Source organism: Lissotriton vulgaris, chromosome 6 (assembly GCF_964263255.1).
Source record: "Lissotriton vulgaris chromosome 6, aLisVul1.2, whole genome shotgun sequence".
In the NCBI taxonomy this organism is placed as follows: Eukaryota; Metazoa; Chordata; class Amphibia; order Caudata; family Salamandridae; genus Lissotriton; species Lissotriton vulgaris.
This window is the reverse complement of record NC_141694.1, coordinates 1920550925-1920565849: the sequence shown is the minus strand read 5'-3', so window position 1 is coordinate 1920565849 and position 14925 is coordinate 1920550925.

The window sequence follows — 14925 nt, the reverse complement described above, 5'->3', positions numbered from 1 at the left end:
GTCCACACACATTCCAAGAACAGATTGAAATCTTACCCATTTTCCCGTCTAATTAAGAATTCAGCACAAGACAGGGAACCAGAAATACACAATAGGAAAACACATGTATCAAAACAAAAAAAAACAACAAAAAACAACTTCAAGTTGTGAGTCTTGATTGACACAGACCATTCTTTTACTGTTTTTCCTTGCCCCCAGCACCACACCCCTTCCCACCCTCCTCCCCCATCCCCTCCCAACCCCCCCCACTCCCAGGAAACCCACCCAACACAGGCGTAAGGAATGAGTCCTCAGTGATGGTGAGTGGTCGTGTAAAGAGAGCGTCCCACCCTCTGCCAGCCTGAACCCTATATCCATCCATCTATTCAAGCTAAGTGTCTATCAACAATCATCCACCCTATACATATCAATATCCATATACTTATTTATGTAAGTCATATCTTCAATTGCTGGAATTGCTGCAGTTTAGCAAATCACAAAAATAATAGCGGAAGTAACATGCAAAAAGAGAAAGAGAAAAAAAAAAACAGAAAATCTTTCAGCATGGCATCAGAGCAAATGACCTCTCCCTGCACATGTATTACATGTATTACATTGCATCTAAAAATCCCTGTGCTTTAATTTCAGGAAAAAATATGTTGTTTTCCCTTAATGCACAACCTTAAGTTTGGCAGGATTTAACACCTGCCCCCCTTTTGCCTGAATAGGCGAGATTAGCTGCCTTAGCCGCCAATGTTGCTGCACAATCACTTGACAAAAGTCCAGGCAGACAAAAAATTCACACCCGATGCCCTTCCTAGGGCGTGCAAGTCTAGCTTGATCATAAAAGATTTTCCGAAGCAGGTAATTGTGAAGGCAGATAAGGATTGCTCTTGTTTTCCCGGGTTCACCTCCCGCATCTCGTCTCTGCGTAAATGGGAAACGATGAGCCCTTATTATCGCCTTTTCCCAATTCCAGTCCTTCAGATCATTAAAAACCACTGTAAAGAGCTCCACAACAAACTGTTGAGCATCCTTTCCCTCAGTGTATCCTGGTATACCTAGAACACGTAAATTATTTCGTTGTGCACGATTTCCCAAATCGGTAAGTTTCCAGTCAATGTTCTGTCCAGTCTTTTGCAATATATTGATTGAGGGTTTTTGAGTGGAAAGTTCATACTCCACAGTGGAGATCCGATCTTCTGATTCCTGAACTCTAGTAGTAGCTTCTGTTCATGACTTAGCTATACGGCGAACCGCTCTGGAGCCCCTCTGTTTTGGTCTCCTCTCTATGAACCATAATAATTTTTTAAATAGATGATAGTAAATTATAAATAGATTTCAATGTAATTTCGCCTTCTTGTTTAATATTATCAGGTATTTCTCCTTGATTCGCTTGCAGCCCCGACACCACATCCCAATGAGGTTGTTCAACCATACTCGGTCTAGCAGAGAGGAGTGACTTCTGTGGTTCAGGCACCCTACGTACTGTACCAAGAGCTTCAGCATTTGCGGCAGAGTCTAGACTTAGAATATCCTCTTCAAGGGATAAATTGCCATCATCCGCCCCATTGCCTGAGAAAGACAGCCTGTCATTCTCCTTATCAATATCATTCTCCCCCTATGACATAATAGAAACATCTGACATGGAGTAGAATTGGCCCACAGAGCCAACAGATTCTCCATCATTTGCAGATACCTTCCCCATTTCTATATCTTTGTTCTTATACAGGCTGATGTTAAAATGTTTCTTACTCGCTTGCGGAGCTCCTCCAGAAGGTACAGAAACACCAGGGGTGTCAGGGATCTCAGAGTCGTGGGAGAGGGCAGCATCCTTAGTGGACTGGCTAGAGTTATTGTTAACCGTGGGTGAAACTCTGACCTCTCCCACAGCCTGGCATAGCTCAGCTAGCTCGTCATCCATGTCCATCTCTTGAGGAGTTCCGGAGGCTCCAATTAATGGCATTGTTACTGTTGCTGGGACCGATAGTGGCAGCGGGCTTTGCGATACGCTCTGCTCAAGCCTTGCCCCATAGCTGACCTATTACCAATGCCTTGACTTGCAGGTATAGGGGGAGTCTGAGAGGTGTTTTTATCAGCAGAAGCATTCTCTTTCTTAAAAAAGTCAGGCACATTACGCTCTTTTACACCAATATTCTATTGGGGTATCACCTGCCCATTATGCGCCATGAGTGGGTTACTACTGCCCACCTCAGGGGTACATGCTGAATTTGCATTTGGATAATTTGCTTTAATACCAGCAGCAGTCAAGGTCGGGGTCCCACTCGTGGCTGCGGCAGTAGCAGCAGCCTTTGCTTTAGCCCCCCTTCCCTTTGGGGCCATATTGCTAGAACAGGTAGGTAGGTATTTGCCACCACAATATAATGCCTCAGTATTTCAAGGGCCCAGCCAAGAATTAAATTGAATCAAGAAAAGTTCCCCAAAACGCCATTACGGTCAGTCTAAAGAGCCCAGAGAGCCCAAAAACAGTTCTACAGCTCAGGTAATCCACACTACTGAGTCAGGCAGACCCCCCCAGAGGTACGCTGTCAGGTCTCTCTCTTTAAAATATGCCTTGCAAGGTAGGGTCAGATAGTTTTCCGCTAATCTTCAATCAAGAAAAAATAGAGAAAGAGTACCTCAGAGGGCCTCCACCGTAGAATCTTTTTTTTCTCGCCACAGATAACAGGTCTAGTGAGCTGATGGATCCTCCTAAAGCCCACCGTGAACAAAGCTCCTCTTCTCTGCTCAAAAAACCCGCTCCGAAGTGCCGTACAGTCAAACGTGTTTACAGCGTTCCGCATTCACAGGTGAGTACAGGGGGCGAATAAATCATCCAACCGCAGTAAGATCTTCTACACGTTTGTCCGCTTCTCAGCTCTGCCTGAGCACTGCCTCGGGAGAGGAAAGGAAGCGCTGTGTCCCTCCAGCACTCAGCAAAACAGACCGCTATCTGCCCCAATGGAATTTTCAGCTCCAAACGCCGTGCAGTCAACTTTCACAGGTGAGGGTGGGGTGGGTAAAACACACAGCCACCAGTCACGATGAGATCTCACAGCGCTAACTCAGAGCTTACTCGGCTTCCCCACTATTAGCTCCACTCCAGCGGGTCCGCTTCTCAGCTCTGCATCTAGGGGAAAAGAAGAGGCACTTTAGCTGACACACGGCAAGAAAACTCCAGCAATTACTCCGGGCAGGTCAGCACAGTGCTGTAATATGTGACGTCTTCAGCAGTGCATTGCAGGCGCGCAAGTTATAGTGAGTCCAACTAACTATAACGTGGAATTTCAATGGTTTTATGTCAGTAAAATTTCCAGTTAACTATAACGGGTGTGAAATCTATGGTTTTTCAGTGAATTTCTTAGGTTTTTTAAATGCTAATTCCTAACTATAACTGGTGTGGAACCTATGATTTTATCAGTGAATTTCATAGGTTTTTTAAATGCTAATTCCTAACTTTATATAGGGCCTCATACCTATGTGTTTTTTATTGAATTTCTAAGGTTATTTATTAGCAAATGTCTATAGCTAAGAAAGGTATTTTTTTTCTAAAAATGAATCCTATATTGTATATTAATATAATACTAAAGTATATTCATTTTTTTTATGTTTCACCCTGGAGCGCTCCCGCTGCGCGTACCGGTGAGCGCACCGATGAGTGCACCAAAAAAATAAAAAAAAAAAAAAAATAATGAAGGAGTGAGCATGAGCAAAGGGGGCAGAGACAGTGGTGTAAAGAGAAAGAGAGCTAGAGGGAAGAACACAGAGGGACTGTGTAATAGATAGTAAAACAGAGAAAAGGTATAAGTGGAAGTAACTGAGAAAAGGAAAATGAATAAGGGAGCAAAAGAAGAGAAGAAAGAGGAAGAAGACTAAAGCAGAGTTTCTGGGAGAATGTGAATGGATGATGAAAATAAAAGGAAGGAAAGTAAAGGATGGGGAATGACGGGTAGTGACGGAACCAGAGAAAAGGAACAGCGGTGACGGAGGGAAAGAAAAGAGCAGTGAGTGTAAGTAAAGAGGGGTGAAAGAGGGTGGATAAAAGTGAATAAGGGTAAGACATGGGGAGTGAACCAGAAATAAAAGGTAAGTAAGAGAGTGTGGGTGAGCAGGGGCACTAAAAGAAGTTGAATGTGGTAGGAAAGTAAGGAAAAGAGAAGTAAACATGGAGGATAAGAATAAGTGAGGGAAGCAGAGTAAGGAAACATATGGCTGAGATACCCGCCACCCCCTCTCGACGCAATCCCCAAGGATGGGAAAACGGAAACGGTTCTGAACTTTTGGAAGGCGGGAGGGAGTGACCCTCCCGGCCGTATTCATTAAAATATGAAACAAAATCAAAACATTAAAATAACAGTTTCATATTATGTACAATTTCATTTCCACATTGCGATGTTTGGCTAACCTTAACATACTTCTAATACAAAGGTTCTCCTAGCCGAACTAACATCCTACAAAACATTTAACTTGAAATTGTACATCCTAACGTTAAGGGCCAACGGCAAGGTCGTAACCGGTGTCAGATCCCTAAACCAGAATTACCCCCCCCACTTGGGAGGGGCGACCGCACAGAGGCTGTACCTCACATGCATCTACCAATTTCCCTTGACTTGACGGGGGCCCCAATGAACTCGACGCCACTTAAAGGTCGTCCGAGGACTCGTGTGAGGTGTCTAGAAGGTAGCGTAAACCCCCTCCCCACCCCACACAACTTACCACATCTGCCGTCGCAGGTGTCCTGGCCCCGGGAAATTCCCCAGGAGGGGCACGTAGCCCCTCCTATCAAGGAAGGGGCCTTGACCGCCTTTCCTTTACTTTCGGCGGCCCATCCTTAGAAGGGACCGCCTCCCCGTTGAGGGGCCAATGGCCACCTCCCCCGGGCGCTCCCATCCGTAATGGGTGACGCCCCCCCATAGGGATCTTCCAATTACTGCTCACCGATCATGACCTTACCGCCCGACCAAAATAAATACGACAATTAACTAAATTACTAAATTAAAAGACAACCATAACTACTCACGTATGATTACTGATCAACACTAGTGCAAAACTTTATTCGAAAAACATACTCTAGATGATCATTCTCTTTATTGCATACACAGATAACACGTCCATCATCACAACCTGTAAGAAATAGAGGTACCACATCAAAACTTTATTCAAAACCACTGGCTGTCTTCAGGGGCTGGTGGGTGGGTCAAAATTGGCTCTTCGTTCCGTCTCGAGCTCACGTGCAGCGGGGAGGTGCAGCTTCAGAGCACAGGAACAAGAGGATGCTTTCTTGGCTTGTTGCTCCTTTTATCCGTCTTCGGGCGGGCGTAAACCCGCCTCCGCCTGCCCCCCGGGGGCGTGGCCGGCGGCGTCAGCGTCTAGGACAACCCACTCCAGGGCGGGAAAAGGCGCGCCCCGGCTACGCCGCTTTGGGCATACCAGCCGAGACTCGCCTCCCGCCCAAGATGGCCTCCCGGGAGGATCGGGGTACTCCACCATACATTCGGGGGGACCGAGTGGTCACCCCTTTCCATATGGCTGAGATACCCGCCACCCCCTCTCGACGCAATCCCCAAGGATGGGAAAACGGAAACGGTTCTGAACTTTTGGAAGGCGGGAGGGAGTGACCCTCCCGGCCGTATTTATTAAAATATGAAACAAAATCAAAACATTAAAATAACAGTTTCATATTATGTACAATTTCATTTCCACATTACGATGTTTGGCTAACCTTAACATACTTCTAATACAAAGGTTCTCCTAGCCGAACTAACATCCTACAAAACATTTAACTTGAAATTGTACATCCTAACGTTAAGGGCCAACGGCAAGGTCGTAACCGGTGTCAGATCCCTAAACCAGAATTACCCCCCCCCACTTGGGAGGGGCGACCGCACAGAGGCTGTACCTCACATGCATCTACCAATTTCCCTTGACTTGACGGGGGCCCCAATGAACTCGACGCCACTTAAAGGTCGTCCGAGGACTCGTGTGAGGTGTCTAGAAGGTAGCGTAAACCCCCTCCCCACCCCACACAACTTACCACATCTGCCGTCGCAGGTGTCCTGGCCCCGGGAAATTCCCCAGGAGGGGCACGTAGCCCCTCCTATCAAGGAAGGGGCCTTGACCGCCTTTCCTTTACTTTCGGCGGCCCATCCTTAGAAGGGACCGCCTCCCCGTTGAGGGGCCAATGGCCACCTCCCCCGGGCGCTCCCATCCGTAATGGGTGACGCCCCCCCATAGGGATCTTCCAATTACTGCTCACCGAACATGACCTTACCGCCACAGGCCGGATAGTTGACCGGCTATCCGGACCCCCCACAAGAACTCCTGCCTAAAGGTCATGTTTTAAACTCTTTAGCCAAGCTATGAGGTCTCCTATGAGTAACTCATTCCCCACCCGGGACAAATGGACCCCATCTCCCAAATACATACTGTCCCCCTTGATACAACCATGCGGAATAGAATGCAGTGTACTTGAACGAAACAATCTACCCAACTTGTTATTTACCTTCTTCACTGAGTGATTCAGAGCAGAAACCGAAATTGCCCCCCGCCACACTTTTCGTGGAATCATATGGGACCATGCAATTGTGCACCCTGGAACTCTTCTCGCCAACCAACTTACAGTGGAAAGCATTGCCTCGAGAAGCAGTCGTCTACCAGTGGTCACCAAATCATTACCCCCAAGATGGACTATGATTATAGACGGCGGTGACCTTGTCCGCCCTAACAAACCCTCGAAAAAGGATTGAAACTGGTCAATACAGAGCCCGCCCCTTCCGTAGAAGGTCACCCTGTACCCGTTTTCCCCAGCTATGTGAATCATGTCACCTGCTTTGAATACGTACGCGGCACGCCTCACGTATGAGTGGCCCACGACCCACACCACTTTTTCCGCAGCCGGTGATGTTTGACCGCTGGTTCCCAGGTGTCGGGTCGACTGCACAGTCCGCCCCGCCTCGTAAGCTTGCGAAACTGTAAACCAAACAAAAACAAGAAGCGTGAGTACATGATAGCCGCTTCACAACATGTGCAACCGCACATACCTTTTGTAACAATTCCAGGACCAACGCCCCAAACGTTTCACTTTTTCTACACTCAGACCCCTGGCTGTAGCCTCAGTAGCAGCCCCTATCCGAAAGGAATGGGTCCCAAACTCGCCGGGGTTCAAGCCCGCGGCTGAAATTGCCATTGTAAGCACCCGCTGGAACTGAAACCTCGTCAGTGGGGTGGCGTCAGCGTGTCTCAAAAAGGTCCCCTCCCATGATGCCACCCTCTGCGCTAAATATTCCTCTACGCAAACAACAGGGCACATGGGAGATCCGGGCATCCTATGTATTACTACGCAGTCCCCAACCGCACCCTGATCGGCCTTGGACCTGACAAACGAGACAGTCATCGTCTCCCCCTTAACCTGAATGTGCTCTCGGCACAGTCCCCCCACCGTATCCTGCTTGTTCTTCGCCACCAGTTCGCTTACCCGCATTGCCCCATGGAATGCTAACGCAAAGGCGGCCCGGAATAACACTGTTTCATACTGGGATAAACATGTCGCAGGGAGTACGGAAAATAACAGGGCCAATCTATCCAGACCTATCGGGTGCCTCTCATCTACTCTGCGACCCTCAAGGCGTTGCCACCCACGTAGCGCTTTCTGGACCACGAAAGACGCTGTCGGGTCCTGGATCCCATGAGCCCTTGCCATAAAGGAAATGGCGGCCCGATGCCTCTGGGCCGTAGCTACTGACTTGCCTGCCTGATGTAAAGACAGCAAAAATTTTACGACAAGCTCTTCCTGGCCCCAAAGCTCCCCCCTGGCAGAACCCAAAAAGGACCAATAGGAACGGAACGCCCCTTGATATGCCTTCCTTGTCCTGGGTGCTAAACTCTCTCCCACGAGGTTTTGTAGTTCGGGGCACCGAGAGACCAGAGAGCTTCGGGAAAGGGTGCCGCCACCGGGTCCGCTGTGGGCAGAAAACCCCAGAAGGCCTGCATACGGAAACGAGAAAGCGCATCAGCCGCTTGGTTCAGCACCCCCGGGACATGTCTTGCCCTAAAGAGCACATTCAACTGCATACACAATAACACAATTTCTTTGAGCAGTCTCAGAATCCATTTGCAGCGTGCTGCCTGACTGTTGATACACTCAACCACGGTCATGTTATCAGACCAGAACACCACAGAGTGATCCCGGAACCCCTCAGGCCATGTTTTCAGGGCCACCAGAATGGGGAAGAGTTCGAGAAAAGCAATGTTACTCGTCAGCCCGCACTCGTGCCACCATGACGGCCATCTTTGAGCCGACCATTGCGTACCGAATATGGCGCCAAAACCTATACTCCCCGCCGAATCTGTCCACAGCCCCAGCTCCTCGGAGGACACCGCCGGCTTGTTCCAGACAATTCGACCATTGAAATCCGCCAGGAATGCCAACCAAATACGCATGTCCTGGCGAATCTCGGCCGAGAGTCTCGTGCGGTGGTGTCCCTCTTTAAGACCGACCATGGCTTGTGCAATCGAGCGGGAAAAGGGGCGGGCCATTGGCATTACTCTAAGGGCAAAATTCAACTGGCCCACCGTTTGCTGCAATTGATGCAAGTTTACCTTAATCTCTCGAATACATGTTTCAAGGGAGGCCCTGAATTTTACCACCTTTTCTTTGGGTAACCGAAAACAACCCTCCTCCGAGTCGAGCTCTATCCCAAGAAATTCGAGTGAAGTCGAGGGACCCACAGTCTTACCTGGTGCCAATGGCACACCAAAATGATTCATTAAGCCACAAAATTCTTTTAAAGCCTGTCCACATTCTGGATCCCCGGCTGCCCCCAGAAACAGAAAGTCATCGAGATAATGCATAACATGCTGAAAACCCGTCTTTTTCGTGAATACCCATTGCAAAAAACAACTGAACTTTTCAAAATAAGCACAAGATATAGAGCATCCCATTGGCATACATTTATCCATGTAATAGCGACCCTGAAACATGAAACCAAGGAGACGCTGATCGTCTGGGTGTACCGGGAGCAACCAGAACGCTGACTCGATGTCTGATTTGGCCATCAGCGCTCCGGGCCCCAGGCGATTCAACATGGCGACGGCCTCATCGAAAGATGCGTACCGCACTAAACACACTTCCGGGTCTATCGCATCATTCACGGAAAGACCTTGTGGGGCTGACAAATTATGTATGAGCCTAAACTCGCCCGGGTCCTTCTTGGGGACCACCCCTAAGGGGGAACAAACAAAGTTAGCAACCGGTGGTAAATCGAATGGACCGGCAACCCGCCCTCGAGTCACCTCTTTCCCAATCTTTACCTGTACCACCGCCGTATGCTGCCGGACCGACAGTTGGTTCTTACAATTTGTTTGACCCTGAAAATTCCCCACTGGAATGCAGAAACCATACGAAAACCCGTCCCGCAACACCCCAGCGGAGACATGATCTGGGTATACATTGAGCCAAGGAATCATTGCCATGGTGTCAACCGGGGTAGGTAAAGGCGCCCCTTGGACTATTTCAGACCTGTTTGGCGCTTCCCCTACCACCGTTATCACCCGTCTTGGCTCTGCACATGGTCTCGGGATGAGAGGACTGTCCACACACCCCACATTCGTGTCTAAACCTGCATGACCCCTGAGGCCTTGTACATTTTCCCCTGTTAAAATTCCAACAAATCCCTTTTTTACCTGCGTTGCCACTCGACTTCGAGTGATGCTCGTTACCTGCACCCGTCCGAAAGGGTGTCCCAGAGGTTTGGCGGGAAGACTCACCCCCGCCACCCCCCAACAATGGTACCTTCAACATGCCTGAATTCTCCATTTTTTGCCAAGAAATGGAGTCATAACAATCCCAAGTTAGAGCTGGGTCGTGCTCCTTAGCCTTCCTGAAAATATTGTCATAACAAAACCACTGATTGCCCTCGTACGCCAGAGAATACTCCATAATACGTGTCTGATAAATGGGCAATTCCGTCAACAACTCAGGCCTTCGCTCACCCATAATGGAGGTGAAAATGCCAAACGCTCTGCCCCAAGTACCTATGGTCTCGTCGACCTTAAAGGCGGCCATTTTTGCGCGCCAAACACTCGGATGCATAAGCTCTTTTTGGGCCTTCACATGCTCGATCTCATAATGGTCAGTAAGCAAAGAAAACATGTTCACATACTTATTAGCCCAAATCTTTTCCTTAATTTCGAGTGGAACATGCTGGGCCACTTTCTCCCTTTGCGAGGGTACAGACCCCTCCCCCACAATCGGCAGTAGCCGCTTACCTGAACAAGGTGCTGTACTTGCTGCCGAACTTGCGCCTACTGCGATCTCAGCCACCGGAACCTGCGGGGGAACAGAAGATGGCGCCCTCGCAGCCTGTCTAGATTCCCGCAATTGCCTCATCATCGCCCTGGCGTTGTCCGCCGTGGTGCCCTCACTATCCTTTCCCAACCACGCTGCCAGTTGAGCAGCCAACTCGGGAGGCATATCTTCTCCGTTCACGGGGGTAACTACCACGGGGATCGGATGCCCCTCCTTCGGAACCGGGATTGGCTCCTCTATCGGTGTATCGGGAACCGGGGCCTCCCCCCCAGGTGCCACCCTCTTGGACCTCCTGCCTCTCCCGCTAGGGACTACTCCCGGCAATGCTGGTCCGACGGTTCGCTTCGGGCCTCCCTCCCCGTTCTTTACCGCCATCTGTTTTTTCAACTCGGCTACCTCCTTTACGAGCATGCGGAGCATCTGATCGGTACCAACCCGCTTTCCGACCTTCTTGCCCGGCATCCTCCAACGAAGATATCTGCAAAAACAAGAACAAAATTACAACGCTCAAAATTGGCTCTTCGTTCCGTCTCGAGCTCACGTGCAGCGGGGAGGTGCAGCTTCAGAGCACAGGAACAAGAGGATGCTTTCTTGGCTTGTTGCTCCTTTTATCCGTCTTCGGGCGGGCGTAAACCCGCCTCCGCCTGCCCCCCGGGGGCGTGGCCGGCGGCGTCAGCGTCTAGGACAACCCACTCCAGGGCATACCAGCCGAGACTCGCCTCCCGCCCAAGATGGCCTCCCGGGAGGATCGGGGTACTCCACCATACGTTCGGGGGGACCGAGTGGTCGCCCCTTTCCAGGAGTGAGGTAGGGTGAGAGAAAAGTAGTGAGGTTAAAACAAAGGGTGATGACAAACTAAATTTTTTAGTCACACTTACCATATAATTAATGTAAACTTAATTGCATGTTTAAACTACACTTTGTATCTGTGAAAGACAAAAGAAAAAAAAGTTATAATTAGTAAAATACATATTTTAAAATAGAAGAAACAGGTCAAGAGGTAAAAAATAAAAAAAATGTACTAAGAAATAAAGCAAGAGTGAAGGATACAGAAACTTAAATAAAGTAATGTACAAGGACAAAAAGAGGGAAAAAGAAATAGAAGGAGAGTAAATTACTGAAGGTAAGTAAGATACTAAAAGAAAGTGAGATTTCACAACAAAATCAAGAAAGAGAAGTAAGTAAGAGGAGAATGAGTGAAAGGGAAAGGAGTCTAAATGAGGATCCATTTACAAGAAAGAGGAATGGAAGATGACTGAGAGTGAGTGAAGGGGAGTCACAGAGTGAAGGGATGAAGGGAATGAGGTTAATATAGAACAATAGAAGAAAAACGAGTGAGGAAGTAAGTACACAGAAAGACTGAGTAAAGTGCTGTACAATGAGTGATGAAAGGAAAAAGAGTAAAGGAGTAAAAAAAGGAAAGAGAGGAGAAGAGAACTAAAGCAGTGGTACTGAGGGAATGTGAGAAAGCTGAAAAGTAGTGCAAGGGAGAGAGGAAATGCAGACAGTTGAAATTGGATTGAGGGCTTGTGAAAGAAGTGGAGTAAAGGATCAGCGATGAAACAAAATGAAAAAAAGCAGTGTAAGTGAGTAAAGAGAGCTGAAAAAAATGTGGAAAAAGGAAAATAAGTGTGAGACAATGGGAATACAATATAAATTACACAATGCAAACTATAGAATAACTTATACAACATGTTAGATAGTTTATTTTTGTTGTTCTCAGAATATATTGAATTTCACTAAAAACAGTGAGTTCAAACTCTTCATCATAAACCGGGGGAAAAAAACACAATCTAAAAGATTGTGTTTCAAAAAACCCATATAAACTTACAAATCATATATGTACACTAATCTTTGATTCACTTACTTTTCCTTGAGGCCAAATAGTAGATAGTGAAGGTCCTTTTCATTGGAAAATACTCTGCTGTTCTCTAAAACTTCCATTTCATCGACTTTCTATAAAAAAAGCTCTAAGAACATCTGAAATATTTCTCAACGTTTTCATTTTCCTCCTCCTGTTAAGTTATAACTTATTACTCATACCTACAACTTTCCTTATAGCCAAATAGTGTCAGATATATGAGTATATTTTGAAATTTCTCTAATTGAACTCTGAAATTACTGTTTACCCGAAGTTTTCAAAGAAAAGCTCATATAACATTTTCACAATGTTTAAAAATTCATATTCCCTTTTTTGATCACTCAAGTTCAACATTTCCTATAATACTGATATCACTTACTATGAGATCCACTTACAGTACGTATATGAGATAAATAATTTTAAACATTAGACTAACTAAGTAACTAACTTTTATTAACTGCTCCCGTCTTTATAGGCCAATTACCTTTACTAAAAGTTTGGTTCTAAAAACACTAGGTAAGAATTTTTTAAGTCAAAAGGCAAACGTTGTTTATATGTCAAATGAGAATCATTGCAGTAACTCCACCCTTTTTGACATTTTAAGTAGCATGTATAATGTCCTGATGTTGTCGAAGGACCGTCATGATAAATAATAGCTACAGTTGTAAAGGTTCTTCCTGAAATTGATAACTGAGAAGCCACAACATTTTTGATACAAGTTGTCAATTTAGTTCCTTCCAATTAAGAAGGAGAAACCCTTTGTGAAAAGGGAAGGGGTTATTAATAGTCAAAAAATACAAGTTCCCTTTTCTTATAGTCTAGAAGAAGAGACTTACATCTCTGGGGAGTTGCAAAAAGAAGCTTGGGGTGAGCCAATCCGCGTATCAAAGTTGTGAAGGCATCAACAAATTTACAACCAATTCAATATGCCTCAATGACCATCGTTTTACCACTCTGAAGTTAATAAGGATGTAAACACTCTAATGTGAATTGAATAAAAAAAGGAATTTTTTATTTTTATATTATTCTCTGTTCATACTAGCTGTTCTCATGCTTATATACGCCTCTTAATAGGTCGATTTTGATCAAATCATTGCACCTGTGGTTTTTTCTAGACGGGCTCTATTTTCCCGTTGATTACGGCGGCCATCTTAGCGCTGTATTTCCAATCACTGTATACCGTTTAATTATTTCGGCTTCGGGTTTGTTTACGCATTTATTCCTACTTTGGCAGTGAACCGAAATTGTTTCGGTTCACTGCCAAAGTAGCATGAAGAGGCGTATATAAGCATGAGAACAGCTAGTGGAGAATAAACACTATCGGCAAGACGGTCACGGCAAACGCCAGGAAAACGCGAGGAAGAACCAATTTAAGTAAGTAGAACCCTGTCCCGAACCCCCAATAGAAAAACTAAGCCCAAAATAATGGTTTGGTGGGTAATAAATAGGACTGCCTTGTACCAGTTACCAAAAATCGCTATCCCTCCGGTTTTTTCAGATTAAAAAGAATCCTTCCTGTGCTTCCAAGAGAAGTTTCGCCACAAAAGCAAGAGCGAGCTTTTTTTGTTAAACAGACACGTTTTCAGGTAAGAACAATCGACCTTTGAAAAGGGAACTAATAAATGAAAAGCCCTATTTAATATTCACAGTAAAATTTACAATTTCTGTTTCTCGGTTTCCTTAAAGACCAGAAATTAAAATTCTAACCGGAATACCGGGCGTAGAAAAGGAAGACCGTCCTCTGCATAAGACCCGCCTACAAACTATTCAAGGTACTTATTCTGTGCACCCCATAATGTAGGAAATTTAAAGAGAAAATAGCATTAAATTTAGCATGGTGAACAACGGTTGCTAAAAGGCCAACATAATGACTAATACTTGACATTTCCTGATAGGCACTATGATTTCATACACCAACGGAGTAGCGGAAGAGTATTGATCCACTCCATCCATGAACAAGCTTACTAAAGCAAGGTAAAGAATTAATTAAGAAGGTACATAGAATTTAATCAGAGACAACACCTTGTGGTGATCTAATGACCCGGTCTATCTCTATTAAATATTCCACAGAAACCGAGATAATCCCGAAAAGGTCACATATCGCCAATTTTTAAAAAAAAGCGACAGACCAAGCAACAGCTTAATTTGAGGTATGTATTAAGTCAACATACCCTAAATCAAAGTAAGAGCTGTAATATCCACACCAGGATGACCGATAGGTGATAACTTAAGCAAAATAGGTATCGCCAACCTTTTGCCTCATAATAACAGGCCTGAAAGGATGCAAATAGAGGGTGAGACCAAACTGAAGGTTGTGGGATTCACAAATACTGTATAGGATTGTTTTTCAAATAGATTAACCTTACAGCGATAGAGCTTTCAGTTTTAAAAAAATGTTTTTAACATAAAAAGTGTCAACGAGTGTATAGTTCTAATTCAATGAATCAAATTTCGCTGAAGATAGGATGTATAGCTTGTTAATCTATGAAGGTTACAGTTTAACTCTGTTCTACCACTGAGTCAATACATCAAATGTTAACATATGCTTTCTCTGTGTTTTTTAAATTTATAGTGATTTTAACTTACACACTGTTCTGAAGAAGGTGACGACATAAAAATCACCGAAACGCCGCGTCGACAATCTGTTTGTGTGATAAATTTGTTGTTTTGAAAATAAATTTTTTAACTGTATTTTGATTTTGTGAGATAAAATGCCATATCAATTGTTTTTAACATATTTTTTATGAATAAATGTATGGATTTGTTCCGTAAGATTGTA